Consider the following 12,949-nt stretch of genomic DNA (forward strand, 5'->3'; position numbering starts at 1 on the left):
AGTAAAGGAGGTGGGTGCATGGGGTGAAGAGATAATTAGAAAGTGAAGAACTGAGGAAATGCAAACATGTAAACATGTTTCTTAAAATATGTAATTGAGGTCTAAAGAGAACGTGGCATACCATCAATCCTTTACTACTAAGAATACGATGAACATGAAATAACATGCGATAAAGAAAATAATGCCAAACTTTCTTTCTAATGGTAATGAATATTATTTTATTATGCCTGAGTTGTCCATAAGTACTAAAACTCTTATCAGGAAAACAAAATGTGGAATTGTCTTGCCTAGATTTTATATTTAAGACTATTTTTTTTTTTAAGAAGGTGTTATTCCTTTTTTAAAATGGATTCACCTTTCTTCATCATGATAACTCTGATTTTGAAATTAACTCAATATATTTGATGGACACTGAAAAAATGCACATGTATAAAATGAATTTTGGTTTGGAGGGAGGAATAAAAGAATTAAACATACTAAATGTGCTTTTCTGTTAGACATCCTAAGAACGAGAATAATACAAAGAGACTTTTGACTGCCTAGGGATATATTTCCTGCCTTTCAATTAGTTCTTCTAGTTATCTTATTGTTCAGTAAGATAGGCATAGGGTATTTCAGGACCAAGTTATCTATCTGTCCCTCTTTTGGTTAATTAATTAATATATTAATTTAAATTAATCTACTATCGACTAATTCACATTGACTTAATGTCTGTTTTTAGGAGGTATATGTATTTGCAAAGATATGGAAAGATAGTTTGAACTTTTGTGTGAGTGTTCAAATTAGAACTTTGAGTTATGGCATAAGACAGGTTATTACCATTTTATTTCAAGATCAATAGCTAAAGCCAGGCCAAATTTTCATTTCCCTTCAAAGTCTGGTTTCATTCCCCATTTTATTTCTGCTTAGAGAGATACACTGGAGACTTCTCAACTTTCTACTTCTGCTTATCTCAGCTTGTGGTGTGAGAAATGGAAAACAAAATGTTAGCTCACATATAGAAATTTCCTACAAAATATTACTATATTATGTCTGTTAGTGAAAGCGGAGACAAATGTATACTCAATATACATACTCAATATACAGTAATTTCCAACAAAATAGTACTGTATTATGTCTGTTAAGGAAAGAGGAGAAAAATGTATACTTAATATACATGAGACTGTATCTTTAGAACATCTGGTTTCAGATAAATGATAAATCAGGTAACTTATTAGAAAATTGTTATGGTTTCAAATATTAGCTACGGTTTTTCTCCTTAAGAACAGTAGACATGGCAAACCAATAGCAACCCATTTTTTTCAATCCTGTGAGAGAATTTCTCGTACTAACAATCAAGGTCAATGTAGGGAAAAAACCCAGAATTCTAATTGTCCTCTCACGGAAAGTATTTGGGAGGGATCTGAGTTTGGTTCAAGATTGGAACTACAGCTGGTGGTGACTACACCCATCTGTTCAGATGACATCCTGAGGTCAGCTTCTCTGAATCATCTCTCTAAAGGAACAGAGAGCTCCAGCCAGCTGACTCATGGTCTTCTGAGAGCTGTTAATAAGTTGATCTTGAGCCACTTCCATTCAGACAGTAAACGTCAGACTCATGAAAGAATGAGACCCATGGGCTGCCCCAAGAATGATAAGCAATTGATACCACTTTCTTTTTAATTCACAAGATTCAGTAGTTTTTTCTCTTTTTTTTTCCTAATTTTGAATGTTCTTTATTTTACACTTTTATAAAGGTTCGATTATAAAATTGGCATTTCTTTTTTTCCTACCAAATCCTACCTAGTACCTAACCATATAATCAGATGAAATTTCTTGTTTAATACCCTGCTTAAATTCTTTGAATGTAATTTTCTGGGGTTGTAGATCAGAGATTTGGTTTTTATAAGCTACCTGAAATTCTAGTAAGTATATTAATTTATAAATGATTAAAAGCTTATCACATTGTATACTGTTAGTGTCCTGTAAAGAATCAAATGCATTAAATATATTAAAAATTATATATTAAAATAATATAGTTAATGTTCATCTTTGAAGATATTAAACATTGAACTTGTTTATTGAAATAAAATCAAAACTGAAAGATATTTTAAAGTGGCATAATATTTTCCTTGGCTTTCAAAAACAGTCTCTTCTCTTCTTAAAGATGTCTTATTTCTAGGATATCTTATGCCACAACTGCTCTGGCTCATGTCAAGTTATCTGCCTTTGAAAGGTTTATCTTGTCTTCTTCAGCACATGCTATTGTTTGATACTTTTACTGAATATAACTATACATACTCTTTTGTATAGACATTGATACACATCTCAGGTACATGTTTTATGCAGATGTGCAAGCTCCTAGGAAATTTTAAGAAAGCTGTGAACTCCCTTCTAAAGTGCAAAAAAATACATGCACATATAATTTTTCGCAAAGATTCTTGAAGACCACCCATGGATCACCACTCACTGGTGTCTTTTATAGGTAAGACTTTCACCACCTATTAGGGAGAATAGGTAGTCACTTGTATCTCTCTATCCTCTGAACAAGTAGATAATAAAATAGGATACATAAACTTATTGAAAGAAGTAAAGTAACACTGATAGAAGTGAGGATCTATATAAATGAAGGAAGAGATTGTAAATCTAAATGTATTCTGAAGAAAAACTTTAATAACCAAACTATGGAACCAACCTAGATGCCCTTCAACAGATAAATGGATATTTGTAATAAACTTAGTTCATCTAGTTGGCTCATGCTATATGCCATTTTATTGTAGCATCCAGATAAGAGTGATATGGCAAATATTGGTTCCTTGGTAATATTTTTACTTTTTTGAGATAGTTAATTAATGACTGCAAACTTAAAAGGATTTGAAAAGTGTTTCACTCAGAGTTGACCACATATAAAAAAAAGATATCCCTTGTTATGTGACTTTGAAGCTATTCTAAACAACCCATGATTAAATATCTTTCCTCAGTTTGCATATTCTTCAACAATTCCTTAATAAAGCACATAAAAAATAGGTTAATTCTGGGAAGTCTAAAACTAGAATGAAATTATTGACACTGACAGGGAGACTTAGATACTTCTAAAATTAATTAATTATCTCACTGTTTTCTTTCCTCATCAGCTAAATAGACTTGCCCAAATAGATTAAAACTACAGAATTTAAATGAGATACATAAGAAATTGAATAAGGTACACATTTTTACATAACTACATAACCAAGTTCCAACATTAATACAAATTATGCAAATAATATTTGTAATTCAGATTTATTTAACTAGTCTCAATTGCTATAAATAACTGAGTAGCAAGCCAAAACTGTAGTTCCCTTTTACAGAAGAGAATCTTTAATTTGTATTTACTTTCCCTAGATTTCTATATAGAGAAGGAGCTGAGGAGCAGAGGAGAGGTAATAATTAGAAAAAAGGTGACAAGAAACTATCAGGAACAGCAATCTGCAATTCCTGATAAAACTTAAGAGGTTCTGAGGAACTAACATTGGGCACTCGTAGTTTTGGTGCCTACTAAACAAGTGACAGCTTGATTTTTAGGCATGTGGAACTCATTTGTCATTTAAAACAGAAGAGAATGAAATAAAATAGCTTTCCAAATAGCAATTATCAAGCCAGGTATTACAGGTTGCACACACCTGTAATCCCAGCAGCTCAGGGGACTGAGGTATGGTGATCACAAGTTCAAAGTCATACTCAGCAATTTAGAAAGGCCCTAAGCAACTTAACGAGACCCTGTCTTAAAATAAAAAATAAAGATGGTGGGTTAAGCATCCCTGGGTTCAACTCCTAGTACCAAAAAAACAAAACAAACAAAATAGCAACAACAAAACTGAAATAATCACTATCAGACAAACATGAGTAAATAAGCTACTTATTTCAGATGAAATAACTATTTCATAGAAACATAAAATTTGTTTCATTATATAAGATGCAAGGATATAGTCACTTAAAGTAGTTCTTGGGATATAGCAGGCAAACAATATTGTTTATTTTATACAGGCAAACAAATACATCACAATACCTGTGCTCTTAAAATTTCTCATTTTATTTGTATTCCTTGCATGTTTATTAATGGCATCATTAAAATACAATAAAAAAAATAGTCCTACTACTTCCATCCCCAATGAAACACCATGAACTAGACTCATCCTGCCACCTGAAAACAAAAGCAAAATATGTGAAATAATATTGGTGAGTGGAAGGAACAGATTCAACAGAGAGAGAAGCAAGGTTTATCCCTATGTTCCTACATCTCTAGTGTAAGGCCTGAAGAGAAGTTCCACACTAAATTTTGGGGAGCTCAAACTCTGAGAGAACCCAGTGGTCTCCCTGAGTTTAGGAGACAAAACAGCTACAGCATGAAATCTTCAGCGAGACCTCAAGCGTTCAGCCATGTATTCATCAGAGCATGCCTGAGAGAGAACTGTTCAGGTCTGGATGAAGAACCACCTCATGGTTGTGAGGACCACTCAGGGAGCACACATACAAGTGGAAATAACTCCTGTTCACAAGTTGCCAAAAACACAATTCATGAAGCATCAAGTTGAGGGTTCAGAAGGTTGCTTACCTCAGTAGTGGGGAAAAATTAACCATAGAATAAACATTGCTTTATTCCTGCCTAACAAAGCTTAACAGCAAGACAGCAAAAACCCAAACTGTTTTCCAGCAATTTAACTCTAACCCAGAACATAGCTCAAGTATACTACAGAAATACAAAATATACAGCAACCAACAAGGTAAAGTTCACAATATCAGTTATCTGCATACAAATTGCTACGTATGCAAAGTACACTAATACATATTCCACAAGGAGAAGAGTTAAAATGCATAGACTTGACATAGAAACTAGAGTTATAAGAAAGGATATTAAAACTGTAATTTTAAATGTATTCTGTGTTCAAGAAGTTAAAGAAAATACTAAGTGCATTAAGTAGAAGTTTGGAATGTAGAGACCCAATCAAGTTTCTAGCTATTGAAACAATAATATGTAAGATGAAAAACACATATAATGTGTTTACAAACCAATTTGTCATGGAAGAAGAAAGAAATATTAAACTTGAAAAAATAGAGAATGTGCAAATTGAAAAACAAAGAGACAAAGACCGAAAATTATGGACAGAGTTTTTGTGAACTGAGAGGTAACTTAAAGATTTTCAGTTAGTTTACATGAAATAGAATCCTAAAAGAGGAGAGAATATCAAAAGAAGTAAAATAACACTGATGGAAATGAGGATCTATATAAATGAAGGAAGAGACTATAAATCTAAATGTATTCTGAATAAAAATTTTAATAACCAAACTATGGAACCAACCTAGATGCCCTTCAACAGATGAATGGATATGGTATACACATACAATGGAATACTACTCAGCCTTAAAGAAAAATGAAATTTAAATGGATGACTCTAGAGAATATTATGCTAAGTGAAACAAGCCAATCCCAAAAAACCAAAGGGAATATGTTTTCTGTGATATGCAGATGTTAATTCATAATAAGTGGGGGGTGCTAGGTAAAAATAGAGGTACTTTGGATTTGGCAGAGGGGAGTGAAGGGAGGGCAGGGGCTATGAGGGGAGGAAGGATAGTGGAATGAACAATACATATATGTACATACATGATTACATGACCAGTGTGATTCCACATCATGTACAAACAGAATGAGAAGTTACACTTCATTTATGTGTGATGTGTCAGAATGCATTCTATTGTCATGTATAACTAATTAGAACAAATAAAAAAGATTATTAAGTGTTTGAAATCAAATAACATTGCGGTGCATTGGTTATAAGGTACACGGAAACAAAATGTGTGACAACAATAGCAACAGAGGCCAAGGAAGGAAAATATAAGTATACTGTGAGAAGTTTCTCAAACTATAAGAGAAGGGACTTAATATCATTTGAAGGTAGACCAAAATAAATCAAAGATGTATATATAAGCTAGAAAGCAACCACTAAAATTAAATTATTACAGAAAGTACAGCAACATTAAAGATCAAATAACATGATATATAATTTTCAATCTAAAAGTAGGTGCACACACATACACACACACACAAGAAGTGAAACAGGAAATGAAAACAGATAATGATAACAACATTGAGATTTAAACTCAGGCATACCACTTATGACATCAAGAGAAAATGACACAAACATTCCCATTTAAAGGCAAATTTTGCTTGATAGAAGGAAATAGCAAGAACCAACTACATGTTGCCTAAAATTACCAAATTTATATGTAAAAACACAAGTTAAAAATACAAAAATTTGGAAGGATGAGGTGACACATGCATGCAGTCCCAGTGGCTTGGGAAGCTGAGGCAGGAGGATCTCAAGTTCAAAACCAGCCTCAGCAAAAACCAAGGCACTAAGCAACTCTGTGAGACCCTGTCTCTAAATAAAATACAAAATAGGGCTGGGGATATGGCTCATTGTTTGAGTACCCCTGAGTTCAATCCCTGGTCCCCCCTCCCTGCAAAAAGAAAAACCCCCAAAATAAAAAACAAATTGTTGTACCATACTGACACCGATCAAAAGAATCCTGGGTTAGCTATGCTAAAATAAAATAATATTTAGAGCAAGGGATAGTACTAGGATAAAGAGAGTTGTTTTATAGTCATGGGGAAAACTCATCAAGAGGACAAAACAACCCTAAACGTTTAGGTACAGAATGTCAGAGCTTCAAATCACCTGAAGCAAAAATTGACAGTATAAAGGAAAGTAAATAAATACAGAACTACATTCATATATTTAAGTAACTATGTCCCAATATTCAGAAGGAAAAGTTGGCAAAAAAATTTCATGAAGACTTAGAAGATTAAGTTTGCACTATGAAATAACTTGATCTAATTGACATTTATAAAATATTCTGTTCCACAATGGCATAATATATGTAATTTTTAAGTGCATACAACCATTTATCAAATTATATACTATTCATGACCATTAAATGAGTCTCAATAAGCTAGGTATTATAAAAATTATAAGTACTCTTAAACTAATGTAATTAAATTGGAAAAAAACATAAAATAAAGCTATCTGAAATCTTTGTTGAAATACCCAAGTACTTAAAAATAATACTCTTCTAAATAACCTATGGGGTCTATATGGAAATCACAGGGAACTTTGGAAAATATTTTGTACTGAAGAAAGACACAGCACATTAAAACACAGCTAAAGAAATATTTAGAGAGAACTATACAGTAAAAAAATAACAAAAATAAGCATGGATATCAATGAAATTAAAATTATAAAAATCAAAATCTATGAAACCAAAGACTGGCTCTTTGTCAAAATACACAAACTTGATAAATCTTTAGGTTGACTGATAAGAAAAAACAACAAAACAAAAACAAAAGGCTCAAGGTAACAAAGTAGGTAGGTAGAAGTTTGCATCGTTACATGAACACATATTATTAATTTTATAGTAATAAATATAACAAACTAGATGAAAGATACAATTCCTTGAAATACACAAAATACTACTCAAAAAGCTCATTCAAAAAGAAATAAGTTACCTGAATAACCCTGTAACTATTTTTTAAATTAAATTATGTACTTTCACAAATTTCCCACAAAGAAAACTCTAATGTCAAATGTCTTCATTAGAGAATTTTACCAAAAATTTAAAGGAGACATAATTCCAATTTTACTCTAACTCTTCCAGAAAATTCAAGAGATTGGAGGGAATTCTTGCCAAACTTTCCAGAAGGGCAGAATTATCCTGATACTGTTACCAGAAAAAGAAATTATGAATATAGCAATGTGATATGAAAATTTTCTAAATTTCAGCAAGAAAAATCCTGTCTTTATCTTTACTAAGGTAACCAACATTATAATAATCATACTTTGTTACTATATTAATTAGGAAAAAAGAGATTTATTATGAATCTAGAATTCCTTAATTTTTAATAGTCTTTTATTCTGATAAAATAAAAATAACAAAGTTTGCCATTTAACAATTTTTAAGTATATCTAAATCATCACTAATATCTGTTTCCAAAATTTTTCATCATGCCAAACAGAATCTCTAAGCAATTCCTTACCATTCATACTACCCCTGGTAACCTCTACTCTACTTTCTATTTTTATAAATTTCCTGATTTTAGATACTTATATAAGTGAAATCATACACTATTTGTCCTATTGTATCAGATTTATTTCACTGAGCCTAATGTTTTCAAGGTTCACTCATGTCTTATATATCACAAATTCATTCCTTTTGCGTTTAAGCATATTTGAATCAGTGGAATATGACATTTTAATATAAAACCATTTTTCTGGCATGAAAGTAATCTAGGACTTTGAAGCTTCCTATGTGAACTTCAAAAAGATTACCAAAATAGTTTCAACAAATGCCATTACTCTGGAGAATCATGCCCTTTCTGAGATTCACTCCAGTTTTAAATTTTGTGAAATGAGGAATGAGGTGATGCTTTGAGGCAAATTATTTTTTAGTGTTCAAGGTTTCAATGGTAATAAACAAGAATGAAGTGTACGAGGGAAGCTCAAATGAGGTTGGCAGCAAAGTGGGGTGGTACCAAGGGTGTGGTATGGTTCACACTTACATATGGTAATAGAAACATACATTTTGATCAGTGTGTATTGATGGATGTGTTCACATTCCCAATGTTGAAATAAACTTCTTCTGATCAAAAATAAACAATATTTTTTCCAATCATATTTGGATTGAGAAATTTTTTGCAGCAATTCCAAGTCTCTCCAGAGATCTGTGTTCTACCAGATAAAACAACTGGGATAGAACTATTATTGCAGCATTGGAACTTCTGTAGATCATGGTGTCTTTGTATTCCTTTGTTTTAAAAGCGATTTTAAAGTATCATTGTTCCAACTAACAGAGAACATAGGATCCCAAAGGGAAACATGAGAGAGCTGAAAACAGTGAATCTGATGTGGACCCACTTCTTTCTGCAATTGTTGGTTTGAGGCAAAAGAAACATGGCAATGACCATGATGTCCTCAGCTTTTTGGTGACTGAAGCCTAGGTTCTAGTTCTGCATGGTATTTGTCACTTGGAGATGTGAAGACAAGAGAAGAATAATGAATCCCTGGAGTTGATATATGTAATACCAAGAAAGTATCAAGAATCTAAGAGAGTGATGCTCTAATCTGAAGTTATTGGAAAAAGGTGCACTTTTTCATTTTTAGTGATATTGGACACTCAGAAACAAGGGCTTCAATACAAACTTCATGCCAACAGAATTCACATTTCTCCCAATGCACAAGGCAATAATAACTGAAAGAATTATAGCATTCATATATTTCTATAAAAGGTAGCAGAAGCTACTTTGATGCTGAGCATTCAAAAAAAAATTTTTATATGAAAAGGCAACCCATCAAGTTAATTTCCCCAAATGAGTTAAATGGGGTAGACAGTAAACAACAACAACAAAAAAACGAATTGACTGTTTGGAGAAGGCTTTTGTTAGAAGACTAGATGAGTTGGACTGGAGTAGAACTCTTAGATCATGTGTATAGAGCAAAAAATAAATTGATGGTCTAATTAAGCCATTTTAATTTATGAATTATCATTTAATTTTTAATTATACTAATAAATTAGTATAAAAATCTTTAAGATTTTTTTGAAAATTCTATTTTGAGTACTTCCCTTCACTTTTTGTATTCTCTCCCCACCTTTTGGGGACAAGGATGTTTACTTTGCATTTTTTTTTCTTCTATTAGTCAAAGTTATCTGTTGGAATCTGTCTTCAGTGTTTGTGACAATGATTTAATCAACCAAACATTGCTAAAGAATCTAGTATGCTTACTACTTGATTAGATTTCTAGGCATCCTGGAAAAAAATTAAGCCTTTTGAGCTCAGCATTTTTTCTCCAATAGTTTGTCATTCTGTCCAGTTAGCTTTTGAATTTGGATAATATAGATAAATAATACCGGGAAATTAATTTTCAAGGAAGAGATAAATTAACTCGCTTAATGCAAAAATATTTTTCTATTTCATGTATTATTATTTTTAAACTTAACGATAATCTCAGTAATAAGAAATTCTAGTTAAAATGCTTATACAACCAACAAGCCCATGAAGTATAGAGTAATAGACAGTCACGATCATCAGGGCATGGAAGGCACCTGGTGATGGCATGATCGATATGAACAGGAGCCACATTCCATAAGAAGGGTTTGCTCATGTCACTGGCGGCAAAGCAACTGCTTACAAATAAGAGAAACAAAGTAAACCAAAACCAATGTGTCTGGTTCAGAATATTCAATAGAGGACACGTGTCACCAAAGCTTTCCAACAATGTTCCATGGTCACCTGAAGAAGACAAAATCGGTTTCCCAACATAGCTACTTAAATTGTTTAAATTACTTAAATTTTTTACTCTTGCTTTAAGACTTCATGTTATTATGTTAGCTGTGTCTAATAATATTTGCAAAGCTCTATAGATCCTGTTAATATTTTATATCATTTGAATAATCCATAGACCCCATATTTGCATTTCATCTAATTTTTCAGAGTCTATTTACTCTTTTGTATAAGTTAGGCAAAATATAAATAATCTGCCTTACAACAATCATGCACTGAAATGATATATTTAAAAGAATCCTTAAAATGATTTAAGAAATGATTTTTGTCAAGTCCAAAAACTTTGTAATATCTTAACACTGCCCCAATTTTTCCCTTCTAACATAAACATTATTCTTTTACATGTAAAATATGACTCTTTGGGCTGTGTTTCCTGCCTGGGTTATGTTCCTTGGGTTTATGTTATCGCATATTGTACAAAGTCATTTTGTGACCAATTTCCAGAGCACTGAGTCACAGTGTGGCTATTGCTTATCTTTTTCTTTTTTCCCACATGAGTCTGTTCTTGGTTCTCAGTTTTGTGTAATTCTTTTATACAAATGAGGTTTTTCCATAATTAAGTAACTATTTGTTGTAGTCCTGCAGATGTGTGCTGTTATATTTTGTCCTTTTCTTTATTACCAGAAGCAAAATTTAATATCACTTCATAACCAACAGGAACATGACAGTAATCATGTAAGTATGTAATCTGTTGCTTCAACTGACAAAATTGCAAGATATATAGATTTTTTATGACATATAGATTTGATCATAAATATTCTTATTTAAGTATCTTAGAATAGGAGCTTTAGTTTTTGGAGACTTGTAAAGTATTTCCATAAAGATCAGTAGATGAATACATAAAATATTTGATTTAGATTACAAGAATTTTAATGTTTATACTTTGTTTTAAAAATCACCAATAATGGCAAAGTAAAACAATTTCTTTAAACAGAAGCTGACAGATGCTTGATATTATAGTTCTTTATAGGTTAGTAAATAACATTTTAAGGTAAACCGAACCTTTAAATATTCCAATTAACCAAACACAATTATCAAAGAATTCTGCTACAATTTTAAAATAATAAAGAGGCTACACCTCACCAGCTGCTCACAACAGTGTTGCTGGTCAGATGCATGTAACTGCTGCTCACACATTTGCTTAAGAACTAAAGGCAAATGCTAAGTTCTGAATTTTGCATTGTAATATGAGTCTACTTTGTTTATGAGGAAAAGCTGATTTTCATTTTAAAGGAAGAGATGGTGGTTCTCCTCTCCCGGTCTGCTCTTCCCCCAAGAAAAAGAAATAAAGGTTATTTCTCATGGGCTAGACAGCATATTCCCAGGTACTCACGAGTAAAATCTCTGACGAAAGTTCTTGGAAAGATTTTTTCAAAACGGACTTGAGGCTATTTTGGTTTCCCTTCCAGGTATTGAAAAGAGGACTTCTCACTTCTTTTAAACGGATCAAGAAAGTCGGGAGTGGAGAATACTGAAAGAATGCAATCTGATCCTGCTAGCAGTGAAAGGGCGAGGTAAATTTGAGGATGATCCAGCCCAAAGTCACTGTGTGTTTAGGAAGAGAGAGGGAGCCTCCGAGTCTGTTTCAGAGATCACCAGCTGGGAGTAGCCTGGCTTCCTGTTAGGTCACGCCAGCTCTGACTCTATTTAGTCTCATTTTGCCAAACTCTTCAAAAGCCTGCCTGTTTTTTTTTTTTTTTTTTTTTTTTTTTTTTTTTTCTGTATTTCTCCCCCATAATGGAGGAAACAAATGAAGGAAACAGCTTGCACTGTTTCAGACATTACCAGAATTTTTAAATAACTTTTTTTTCTCGCTTTCTAGGAGTCTTTTTAAAAACATTACATATTAATCATTACATTGTTAATAAGTGAGCTTTCTTTTGCATCTGGTTTCTTATCTTCAAATTACTTTACCCGTATTGTCAATAGAGTTATGAAAAAAAAAATCTGAGGATTATTGGAAGTCCCATTTTAGAGAGAAAATATAATAATGTGTTGTCAAATCAAAATGTCAGGCTGTGAACACTGCATGGCTACTTGCTAACTTGGCAACTTTGGCCAAGTTATTTAAATTCTCTGTCTCAGTTTCTTTTTGTCTAAAATGGTACTAATAATAATTCCTATGCTTGATACACATACTAAATGAATTAATCTATGGAAAGGACTTAAGGCAAGCCCCTTCACATAGCTAACCTCCAATAAATACTATCATTATTGCTGATGTTTATATTATTTTTTTACAGAATATGTAAATATTTAGCAAAGTTACTCGGCCTTGTGCTGTTGTAGATCTCTGTCATTGAGTTTAATGACTGGTGTTTCTATAATAGATCTATGATCAAGCTAATATCACTGGAGATTTGTAAAGATGGCAGAATCTATTTCACTTTAAACAGTTCCTTGTTTTCTCCATCTCAGCTTCTCTTTGCACTTTCAACGTTCTCACTTCTTTCCTTTGACCTCTGTGTCAAAGGAAATTTTTCCTTTTGTGTGTAATTTAATTGTTTTATTTAATTCTCACGACTAACCTCCTGCACAGGTCTAGGATGGCTGGGTCCTGTGTATGGGGCTGTGATTCAAATCATGCAGCCTGACTTCAAA

At 32.5% G+C, this 12,949-nt stretch overlaps 1 protein-coding gene across 3 annotated transcripts in view; it reads right to left on the reverse strand.

Annotated features, from left to right (window-relative positions):
• The window catches only part of TFPI (tissue factor pathway inhibitor), an 87,247-nt gene extending 75,229 nt beyond the window's left edge, over positions 1 to 12,018 (reverse strand). Inside the window, exon 1 of one of the 3 annotated variants that reach the window (XM_079134585.1) lies at positions 11,682 to 11,994. The gene's annotated coding sequence lies outside the window, so the exon portion shown is untranslated. Of the gene's footprint in view, positions 1 to 11,681 lie in introns of all 3 variants that reach the window. The other 2 variants (XM_079134587.1, XM_079134586.1) reach the window with 2 other exon arrangements.
• Positions 12,019 to 12,949: the final 931 nt, after the last annotated feature.

Source organism: Sciurus vulgaris (assembly GCF_902686455.1).
Source record: "Sciurus vulgaris genome assembly, chromosome: 3".
NCBI lineage: Eukaryota > Metazoa > Chordata > Mammalia > Rodentia > Sciuridae > Sciurus > Sciurus vulgaris.